This window comes from Dipodomys merriami, unplaced genomic scaffold (assembly GCF_024711535.1).
Source record: "Dipodomys merriami isolate MVZ:Mamm:240054 unplaced genomic scaffold, mDipMer1.0.p SCAF_36, whole genome shotgun sequence".
Taxonomy (NCBI): domain Eukaryota; kingdom Metazoa; phylum Chordata; class Mammalia; order Rodentia; family Heteromyidae; genus Dipodomys; species Dipodomys merriami.
This window is the reverse complement of record NW_027205159.1, coordinates 3223869-3235502: the sequence shown is the minus strand read 5'-3', so window position 1 is coordinate 3235502 and position 11634 is coordinate 3223869. Positions and strand designations below refer to the sequence as shown.

General features: G+C 43.4%; 1 long non-coding RNA gene across 1 annotated transcript; it reads left to right on the top strand.

Moving 5' to 3' along the window:
• The first annotated feature begins 40 nt into the window (after positions 1-40).
• Positions 41-11160, top strand: LOC138804320 (uncharacterized). Its single transcript, XR_011365219.1, has 3 exons — positions 41-130; positions 6253-6309; positions 10847-11160. It is a non-coding gene; the product is annotated as an uncharacterized lncRNA (long non-coding RNA).
• The last annotated feature ends 474 nt before the right edge of the window (positions 11161-11634 follow it).

Below are 11634 nucleotides of genomic sequence, written 5' to 3'. Positions count from 1 at the left end.
CCGTAAAGCGCGCTGTAATTGCGACAGCGTCGCAAACAAAACACGCCGCGGAAGGCCGAGGGTAGCGCAGGAAGAGGGGACGGCGCCCCTGGTTGGAACCAGGCCGAGCCCGGGGATCCTCAGACGCAAGGTGGGCGGGGAGACGTGGCCGGAAATGGGCGGGGGGAGGGCGTGGCCAGGGTGTGACCGCTGGGTCTGGACTTTGGATACCCGGAATTGGCTACCGGAGGCGGCGCCAGGTCGTAGGCCTGGGGAAGCGAGGTGGGGGCCTTAGGGGTCCTAAGAGTCGGGCCTGGCACGACACTGTATGGAAGATGTGTCTTAGTGTTCTTAACATCCATGACTGCTCATAGTAAAGTATTGTAAATGCAAAGAACTAAAGACACCATGCGTACCTCAGAGCCAAAGTTAATTTCTAGTGAGTCTTAACATTTGTTTTCTCAGGAGTGGGATCTTTGCACATGGTTTGGAGTTGTTAGGGCGGAAATTGCACGGGCTATGCCATTCCTCCAGCCCATGTCGCCTGGGTGGGTTCCAGGTGAGCTTTTTCCCTGTCACTCAACAGCTGGAGCTGTGTTTCACTGGGCCAGAGAGAGCTTCGGGACAGAGGCCCCGGCCCCAGCTCAGATCCAGTGGCCCAGGCTGGGAGGATCTCGGGTTGAGTATAGTGGCTGATCACCGAGGCTGGGAGTCCTCTCCTTGTGCATTTGTGGCTGTGGGGGAACTCTGGGGGTGACTGGCTCTGGGAGTTGGTACGCTCAGGTGTACATGCCACAGGTGCACATAGGATTTTTGTACATGATTGTCGTACCAGAGTTCCAAGAGAGTATTCCCAATAATTAGTCAAAAATCGGGCATTGGGCTGGGAAGGTGGCTCAGTGGTCGAGTGCTTGCCTCGCATGCATAAAGCCCTGGGTTCGATTCCTTTGTACCACATAAACAGGAAAAAAAAAAAAAAAAAAAAGCTAGAAGTGGCGCTGTGGCGCAAGAGTGCTAGCCTTGAGCAAAAGAAGCTCAGAGACAGTGACCAGGCCCTGAGTTCCAGCCTTATGACTGGTCAAAAAAAAAAAAAAAAGCATTGTGCTCAAGCTTGGAATCCTAGTATTCTGGTGGGGGAGGTGAAGCAGGATGTTCTCCGGTTCCTAGCCAGTCTGACCTTATTTAGTGTGACTCCATCTCAAAAAAAGAAAGAAATGAAAGAAGAGAGAGGGAGGGAGGAATTCACAAAACTGTCCTGTACCTTTTTAGCTTCCACTGGGATGCTTGTATGTTGCGCCCAAGTTCCCCCTTCCCGCTTCCTGGTCATGGGGCTTGAACTCAGGGTCTGGGCACTGTCCCTGAGCTCTTTTGCTCAAGGCTAGTACTCTACCACTTTGAGCCACAGCTCCCTTCTCAGTTACTATTTTTATTATTATAAGTGAGCTATATTTTATTTGAATCATTTTGCCTTGTGGGACCTATTTGGGACAGCAACTATTCTACAGTACTAACACTGATTCATACTAATTATTAATTATAAAATAAATTGTTAATACAAATATTAAAAACTGATCTTTTTGAAGATGATTAAATGTATTTGAACATTCCTTTCTTTGGGGGGTAAAAGAAAACTAGTATTTTTCTTTCTATGGAAACACTTCCAAGATTAACGTGTTACCCACACTTTCTTCTGTGGACCAGAAACCAGCTACTGTAACATAGCTGACAAACTGGGTAAATTCACCTAACAGAAACTGGTTCTCTCACAAGTTGCAAAGACTATAAATCTGAAATCAAGTGGCCAAACAGCCAGCCCACTTTGAGGTCTCTAGGGAAGAACTTCCCTGTCTCTTCCTTAAAAAAAAAAAAAAGTACATTAATTACAGCATAGAGACCCTGGCCTGGCCCGAAGTACGCACAGGCAAAGATTAAAAAAACAAAACAAAACAAAACAAAAAAAAATGTTATTTCCAAACATCCTGCCTCTGCCCCTCCCCAGATACTTCTAGTTCCTCAAATTCCAACTTTTTGATTACCCAGAGGCATTTGCAAATAACCTGACCAATTAGAATGTATCCAGATCCAACCAACAAAAAGTTACCTTACAAAACACCTAATCAACAGGGTATATGGTGGACTATAATCCTAGCTATTTTGGAGGCTGAGATCTGAGAATCATAGTATAAAGCCAGATTGGCTAGAAAGTCCATGAGATTCTCTCTCCAGATAACCAGCAAAAAATCAGAACTAGAGTTGTTCAAGTGATATTACACTAACTTTGATCAAAAAAGGTCAAGTACAGAATCTAGGCCCTGAGTACCAGGACTGGCACAAACAACAACAACCACAAAACTATTCTAGGGACAATATCAACCGGAACACAGTTCAGGGTATTAAAAAATTCCTAGACTCCGGCTGGGAATGTGGCTTAGTTGCAGGAGTGCCTACCTACCATGCATGGATTCGATTCCTCAGTACCACTTAAACAGAAAAAGCCAGCAGTGGCATTGTGACTCAAGTGCTAGAATGCTAGCCTTGAACAAAAGAACCTCAGGACGTTGCCCAGGCCCCAAGTTCAAGCCCCAGGATTGGCAAAAGACAAAACAAAACAACAACAATAACAACAAAAACCTTAGACTCAACTACCTGGAGAGAGAGCTGCATCAACCCTTCACTGATTTATTTATTTTCTAAATAAAGTTCTTCACATTCATTCATCATTGTCAGCAGGGGGCAGTATAGCTGAAACACTAGTAAACATCTGCTACAGGGAAGCAACCCTAGTGGTCCCAGCTATAGAGTTAAAAGGGCTGTGATAACAACCCATTCTGCCCATCTTGAAGAAACTCACTAGGTCCAAGTGTTTGCCATCAGTCCTGAAGTCCACTTTATTTATTATTTATTTATTTGTCTGTTGTGGGACCTGAACTCTGGGCCTGGGCACTGTCCCTCAGCTCTTCAGCTCAAGGCTAGCGCTCTACCACTTGAGCTATAGTGCCACTTTGGCTTTTTCTGTTTATGTGATGCTGAGAAATTGAACCTAAGGCAAGCACTCTATCACTGAGCCATCTTCCCAGCCCCTGAAGTCAGCTTTTTAACTGCAGTATTCAAATCCCTGCCTCTTTCTCACGGAGCCTGTGTGTGTGTGTGTGTGTGTGTGTGTGTGTGTGTGTGTGTGTGTGTGTGTGTGTGCCTTCGTGTGTGTGTGTGTGTGCCTTCGTGTGTGTGTGTGTGTGCCTTCGTGTGTGTGTGTGTGTGTGTGTGCCTTCGTGTGTGTGTGTGCCTTCGTGTGTGTGTGTGTGTGTGCCTTCGTGTGTGTGTGTGTGTGTGTGTGTGTGTGTGTGTGTGTGCCAGTGATGATAGCCTTCTGATTAGAATAGGGAAGAATCTAAATGCTGTTTTGGCTTTTTGGTGTGTTGTTGTTGATCTTGGAGCTTGAACTCCAGGCCTAGTCACTATCCCTGATCTCTTTTGCTCAAGGTTAGATAGAGTTCTATCACTTTGAGCCACAGCTACACTTCTGGGTTTTTTTGTTTGTTTTTTGCTTGCTTGTTTGTATGGTCTCCTCAGGTTTTCTGTTGATTTAGTGGAGATAAGAGTCTCACACACTTGTCTGCCCCCAAACTACTTGTCTGGCTCTGAACTACGATCTTCAGATCTTAGATTCCTGAGTAGCTAGGATTACAAGTGTGAGCCACCGGCTCCAGACTCCACTTCTGTTTTTTTGAGTAATTAAAGGGAAATAAGAGTCTTACAGGGACTTTTCTGCTGGGGCTAGCTTCTAACCATGATCCTGAGATCTCAGCTTCCTGAGTAACTAGGATTGCAAGCATGAGCCACTGGCACCTGGCTCAGGGCAGTTTTTGATTGTGTGAGGTTGGGGGTACACATGCACATGCACATATATGTGTTTCTGGGGCTTGAACTCAGGGCCTGAATGTTGTCCCTAAGATTTTTTGCTCAAAACTAGAACTCTACCACTTGAGCCTCAGTTCTACTTTCTGCTTTTTTGGTAGTTAATTGAAAAGTCTCCTGGACTTCCCTGCCTGGGCAGGCTTCAAACCAAAATCCTCAGATCAAACCAAGTTCCTCTTTTATAGCTAGGATTATAGGCATGAGCCACTGGTGCCAGGCTCGATGCAGATTTGATTAGCATTTCCCTGATCAACAAGAACATTCAACATTATTTCATGTATTTATTGGCCATTTATATTTCTTCAATTAAAAGACCTACATTCAGTTCATTTGCCCATTTACTGACTGGGTTATTTGTTATTTTGTTGTTTACTTATTTTTCTTCAGTTCTTCATATGTTCTTGATATTAATCACCTGCCTGATAATATCTGGCAAAGATTTTCTCCCATTCTGCAGGCTGTCTTTATTTTGTTTATTGTTCTCTTTGCTGTACAGAAGCAAATTTCAGACATTCCCAGTTGTTAAATCCTGTCATTTCCTGAGCTATTAGAGTCCTATTCAGAAAGTCTGCTTATGACTTTCCTAGACGGGCTGGCTTTGAACTTCCATCCTCAGATCTCAGCTTTCTGAACAGCTAGGCTTACAGACAGACATGAGCTGCCAGTGCTCAGCTGTTCTCTTCCTTTTGTTATCAGATTCTCCCAGGGATTTCTCTGAGCTGGAGAGAAGCCAGAACACTAGTAGTCTCCATAATGTCCTTTAGTTCTCTGAGCAACACTTGTCGATAGCTTTGGTCACCAGCCTGTATCTGGCTCCAAGGGACCCCATATTGTCTACAATGGTACCTCTCATACCAGGCCTTTTCCTGAGAACAGCAATTTGCTCCATTTTGATGCAAGTACTGAGCAGAGTGACTGTATTTTGTTTGTGCAATCATACAACTACCTTCTGTCCAGTGCAAACCAGTCTGTCAACTGATAAATTACACAACAAATGAAAGGTCTCCATCTATGAAATTATCAACACATGACACATCACATGTGCTTTTCGAACTTACATTGTAAAAATCCCCAAACCCTTCATCTATTAGAAAGAATATGATGTCATTTGCAGGGAAATGGGTGGACCTAGGGGAAAAAATTTTTTTTGGTCAGTTGTGGGGCTTGAACTCTGAGCCTAGGCACTGTCCTTCAGCTTTTCAGCTCAAGGCTAGCACTCTACCACTTGAGCCACAGTGCCACTTCCGGTTTTCTGAGTGGTTTATTGGAGCTAAAAGTCTCACAGCCTTTCCTGCCTGGCTGACTTTGAAAAGTGATCGTCAGATCTCAGCCTCCTGAGTAGCTAGGATTTCAGGCTAGAGCCACCAGCACCTGGCCGGAGCTAGAAAAAAATTTAAGTGAAGTAAGTCAGGCTCAGAGTGAGCCTGAGTTAACTTATATGTGAAAATTAGAACTAAATTATAAACATACATGATAACATATACAGGGTTATATGTATACATACACAAATTTGACAAAAATATTGTATAGTTAGGGAAGGAGTCCAATGGTATAATTCCTTTGAACAACTAGTGAACTTTTTTTTTTGGGGGGGGGGCTTCGGTTGTGGGGCCTGAACTCTGGGCCTGGGCACTGTCCCTCAGCTCTTCACCTCAAAGCTAGCACTCTACCACTTGAGCCACAGCTCCACTTCCAGCTTTTTTTTCCTGCTTACATGGTGCTAAGGAATGGAACCCAGGGCCTCATGCATGCAAGGCAAGCGCTCTACCACTGAGCCACCTTCCCAGCCCCTCCCTCATTTGTAATAATTAGTGTATGTCTAGGATAGCCCTAACAGAGGATCACAATAGCTCAATAGCTATGTACATATGACTATATAAAATTTTTCTAATCAAAGTGAACTCTAAAATATGGAAATGAGGGTTTGTTTGTTTTTTTTAATGTACCATGTGAAGTTATTTCTTTTTCTCTCATTGTTTCCCCTTTGGTTTATACCTTTTTGTCACTTTTTTATTTTGCTACCCTATGTCTTGTTTATTATGTTTATCTGATTTGGGGAAAGGAAGGGGAATCACAAAATGATGAGACAAAAGGCAAAGGGTGAACCAATGCAACAGTGATACTCACAAGACACTACGTTGGAAATGAACTTCACAACTTGGGGGGAAGGTAGTGGTTGAGGAGGAGGGAAAGTGGGAGAAAATGAGGGAGGGGGTAACAGTGTTGAACAAGAAATGTACTCATTACCTTACTTATGTAACTGTAACCCCTCTATACGTCACCTTTACAACAAAAGTAAACTAAATTTAAAAAAGAAAAGAGTCTCACATCTCAACTCTCTCCTGCCTCCTGCCCCAGCTGGCTTTGAACCACGGTCCTCATGGCCCAGGCCCATACCGACCAGGCAAATCCCAGGTATGTATGAACGTGTTTGCTGTACTGGCAGAGCAATCCACCTAAGCCCAGCTGTAAACATCCCATTGTGGGCCCAATTGAAAAGCCCCCACCTCCCTTGACCGGGTGGCTTTTTCATTAACTTCTGCCTCCTTGCTCAGACCTCATATAAAAACCCAGCTCCTGTCCGAACACTCAGGCACAATCTCCAAAGCCGCAGGGCCCCTCATGCCCCAGGCATCATGCATGCTAGGCAAGCACTCTACCACTGAGCCACCTTCCCAGGCCCAAGCGCTTTTTCTTTTTTCCAGTCCTGGGACTTAACTCAGGGCCTGGGTGCTCCCTGAGCTGCTTTTGCTCAAGGCTAGAAGCTCTACCACTTGAGCCACAGCACCACTAATGTTTTTTTCTGGGTAATGTGGTACTGAAAAATTGAACCCGGGCTTTGTGCATGTTAGCAAGCACTCTACCACTAAGCTAACTTCCCAGCTCATATCAGTACTTTTTTGTTTTGTTGGTCTTGGGGCTTGAACTCTGGGCCTGGGCGCTGTCCCCTGAGCTGCTTTTGCTCAAGGATAGGGTTCTACCACTTGAGCCATAGCACCATTTCCGGTTTTCTGGTGGTTCATTGGAGATAAGAGTTTCACGGCCTTTCCTGCCTGGGCTGGCTTTGAACCGTGATCCTCAGATCTCAGCCTCATGAGTAGCTAGGATTAAAGGTGTGAGCCATCAGCACTTTTTAAAAGTGTCCTTGGTGTGTTTCCAAGACCTAGTTCTAGGCTACTCCTAAGGAATATACTTATCACCACTAGATGGCGACAGAGTCCCCAACAAAAGCCTTAGTCCAACCCTTGGGATAAAAATCAATATTCCTCTTTATTTTGAATTTGAGTAAGAACAGGATATCAGCTGCAATTCATAGTCATATAACATTTGCAATATAAAAAACACCAACTCCAATATTATACTTCTCAGAGAATCTGATGTGACAAATACAATATGCTTTAAAAAATAGATTTTTGGGTTGGGAAGGTGGCTCAGTGGTAGAGTGCTTGCCTTGCATGCATGAGGCCCTGAGTTCAATTCCTCAGCACCACAAAAGCAGAAAACGCTGGAAATGGCTCTGTGGCTCAAGTGGTAGAGTGCTAACCTTGAACTGAAGAGCTGAGGAACATCACCGAGGCCCAGAGTTCAGGCCCCAGGACTGGCACAAAAAAAAAAAAAAAAAAAAGATTTTATAGCCAGGTGTCAGTGGCTCACTCCTGTAATCCTAGCTACTTAGGAAGCTGAGATCTGATTAGTATGGTTCACATCCAGCCCAGGCAGGAAAGTCTGTGAGACTCTTATCTCCAATAGGAGATACCAAAAAGCCAGGGATGGTGCTGTCACTCAAAGAGCTAGAGCACTAGTCTTGAGCACAAAAGCTCGGACAGTTCCTAGGCCCTGAGTTCAAGCCCCAGGACTGGCACACAAAATAAATAAATAAATAAATTTTAGTTATTTCTAATCCTGTCTTTAAAAAATCACTTTAGACATAAAAATTGTAAACATTGCTGTAACAAGCATCAATATGCCCATATTTCCCAAGCTGAAAATATAGAATATATTCATAATCTCCTAGGTATGTTTCCCATCTCAAATTTCCTAGCCTGTCTTTTCTATTCTAAAATGTCTAAGTTTACAAGTATGATCATATGTGTATAGGATCTATAACCAGGAGTTTTAAGCCATAGCCCAAGTATGTCAAGTCCAATCACTCCCCAGCACACCAAATAGCAATGCTGGGCACAGAAAGGAGCTTCATCTGGCAAAAATCAAGAACTCTAACAACAACAGATGCTGGAGGGAATGTGGACAGAAAGGAACCTTACTTCATTGTTGGTGGGAATGTAAACTTGTTCAACCACTTTGGAAAGCAGTATGGAGGTTCCTGAAAAGACTCCACATAGAGCTCCCCTATGACCCAGCAATCCCACTTCTGGGCATTTACCCAAATGTTTACAAACAAGACCACACTAAAGCTACCAGCACAACTATGTTTATTGCAGCATTATTTACCATAGCTAAGATATGGAACCAACCCAGATGCCCCTCAGTAGATGAATGGATCAAGAAAATGTGGTATATATACACAATGGAATTCTATGCCTCCATCAGAAAGAATGACATTGCCCCATTTGTTAGGAAATGGAAAAACTTGGAAAAAATTATATTAAGTGAAGTAAGCCAGGCCCAAAGAAACATAGGCCCCATGGTTTCCCTTATTTGTAATATCTAGTATATGTATGAGTCAAGCGAAAAAGGTCAGATAATGTGATGTCAGGAAAATGAACCCTTAGATATGTATTTTAATGTATTTTTCTTTCATGCATGTGTTTCTAACGCATTTATAAGATTATTTCTTTGTTGCTTTGTATGTCCCTCTCCCATAGTATAATCCTTGCTTTCACTGTATTTGATATCGGTATAATTTGGGGAGGGGAAGGGGAAAACAAATCATTTAAATAGGGATACAGGTGGACCCATTGCAACAATGAGATGTACAAGTTGTTATGTCGAAAACGAACTTTACAACTTTGGTGGGAGGGGGAAGCAGGGAGGATTGGGGGGGCAGAAGGAGGATGGGAAGGGGAAACAAAGGAGGAGGCTACAATGCTTGATAAGAAATGTACTCATTATCTTGCCCATGTAATTGTAACCCCTCTGTACAGTATTTTCACAATAAAAAATAAAATAAAATAAAGAAGAAAGGAGCTTCATCACTCACTATAGAATGGCAAAATAAGCATGTCAGCTCATCTTGGGAGAACAGACATAAGCTTTAGGTGTAAAATGAGGAAGATTATAACGCAGTTTCAGGTAAAGTATGGCCTGGCAGATCACTGTTCCGGAAGACTCTGCATCAGAGGTCCAGGGTTCAGGAGAAGTTGCTGTTGCTGTAACTTGAGAGAAGCAGTCTGGTCATGATGACAAAGTCATTGGGAGACAGTGTGTACTTTTCTTCTTTTTATTAATGTTAAACAGTATGTTGATTTGAAAGTGAAAAGAAAGCCATTAAAAGACGTATGACTCGGGCTGGGAAGGTGGCTCAGTGGTAGAGCGCTCGCCTTGCATGCTTAAGGCCCTGGGTTCGATTCCTCAGCACCACATAAGCAGAAAAAAAAGCCAGAAGTGGCGCTGTGGCTCAAGTGGTAGAGTGCTAGCCTTGAGCTGAAGAGCTGAGGGACAGCGCCCAGGCCCAGAGTTCAGGCCCCATGACCGGACAAAAAAAAAAAAAGAAGTATGACTGTACTTGGAGAGAAGCTTGAAAGAGGAGACCAAAGAACTCTCTGAGAGTGAGGTTTTTTTGTTACTTTGGGTTTTTTTTTTGCCAGTCCTGGGTTTGAACTCAAGGCTCAAACACTGTCCCTGAGCCTCTTTGTGCTCAAAGCTAGTACTCTTCCACTTGAGCTACAGCTCTACTTATAGCTTTTTCTAAGTAGTTTATTGGAGACATGAGCTACCTGCTCCTGACTCAGAAAGTGGCTTTATAGCACATGATTCTTACTATATCAGTTGTACTCTTGTCATAAGACATTTATCAATATGTGTGTCCTTCCTGGATTCCAGAGTGATTGTAGAGGCTCAGAGTTCAGAAGACAGATAAAAGTGCAGACAAGAATGCCAAGCTGTTAGACTTTGCTAACTGATGGAGGGGGTGGCTTCAATCATGATACTTTGTATGTAAATGTCACCAAAAAGAAAATCTCCCTTGAACAACTAATGTATGCTGATCTAAAAGAAAAAGTTCAGATAGCAGTGAATGTGTTGAGTCTGGTGAGTGGTATTCTGTATTGATTCTAGTTTCCCCTGGGAGGGCATCATCTCATCAAAAACTGTGATTGGGCCCAGTACTGGTAATTAATGCTTGTAATCCTAGCTACTCAAGAGGCTGAGATCTGAGGATTTCAGTTAGAAGCCAGCAGGGCATGAAAGTCCCCAGGAGACTCTTAGCTCCAATTAACCACCAGAAAGTAGGGCTGTGGCTCAAGTGGTAGAACACTAGGCTTGAGCAAAAAACCTTAGGGACAGCACCCAGGCCTGGCGTTCAAGTCCCATGACTGACCAAAACAAAACAAAACCAACAAATGTGATTAGGGCTGAGATTTTACCTTATAAGTTAGCCTATCAAGGTTTCATGGACCCTAGTGCAGAAAGAGTCTCCTGCACTATGAAAGATAATTACTATTCACCATCCATAATAGTGATCATCATAGCAGCAACATTTGAGCCCTGTCCCAGAGACTCCGCACCCAGGGTAAAAGTGGGAAGTGATAGTTGTAACTCAATTGGTTTCCATTACATGAAAGGATCTCAGAATTTGAGGAACCCACATCTCTTATACTAGGCAATAAGCATGTTAAAAACAAAAAACCCAAAAATAAAACAAACAAAAAGCCCTGCAATTAGTACTTAAACTACTTTGAATCCCACAAATTACCTAAAGGCAAGAGAAAATCATGGCATCCTTACCAGATGTTTTTCATCTGTTCTTTGCTCTGAATCCTTCACGTTGCAGCCACCTGTATCCAAAAAGGACAGAACCGATAACACCTTTACATGAAGGGATGGAGAAAATTGCCCCTAAGGAAAGGAGCAGGACACTCTCCACAGGACAGGACTCTGTCCAGGCAACAATGATTTGTTTATCCTGACCTGACTTCTGCTCAAGTAATGTCAATGACAACAACTCCTGAACCTATGCCAGAGCAAGGAATGAGATAATGACCAACCAGACCACAATGTAACTGGGGCTGTTGAATGCATACCTGCCACTACCTGCCCTAATTATTTTTCTATGTAAACCCAAGGTTTATGCCTCATCTCTGGCAGAAAAAGATGATGGGTAAAAGCAGATGGCAGAAGGGTGAGTGGGCTGAAGTCATTACTTTGCTTCTTCCTATAGTACGCTTGGGCTTTGTAATACCGATCTCCTTTATCTGTCTTTTACTACTACTCATCTCTTTAGTTGTGGTGCTGGAGTCAGTGGCCAGTCCTGACTTAAGGAAACCCAGCATTTGGGGCCTGAGGCCTAAAACTATGGTTTCAAGCTGGCTTTGTTCCCACCTACCCCACAGAACAGGCACCAAAGGGAGATGCTGTTTCTCCAAAATAATATCCCAAGCGATATGGTGGAGGAAGTAAGGATGGAATATAATATTCGACTTGGATCGTATAAAATGGATAATGAATGATTTTAAGATATAAATGTAACTGTGCTCTCAGTGGCTAAGACTTCCCTGGTAACTAGCTAGCTATTGTAGCTTCTGTAACTCTGCTTCTGCTGCTTTCTGAACAATGCACGTC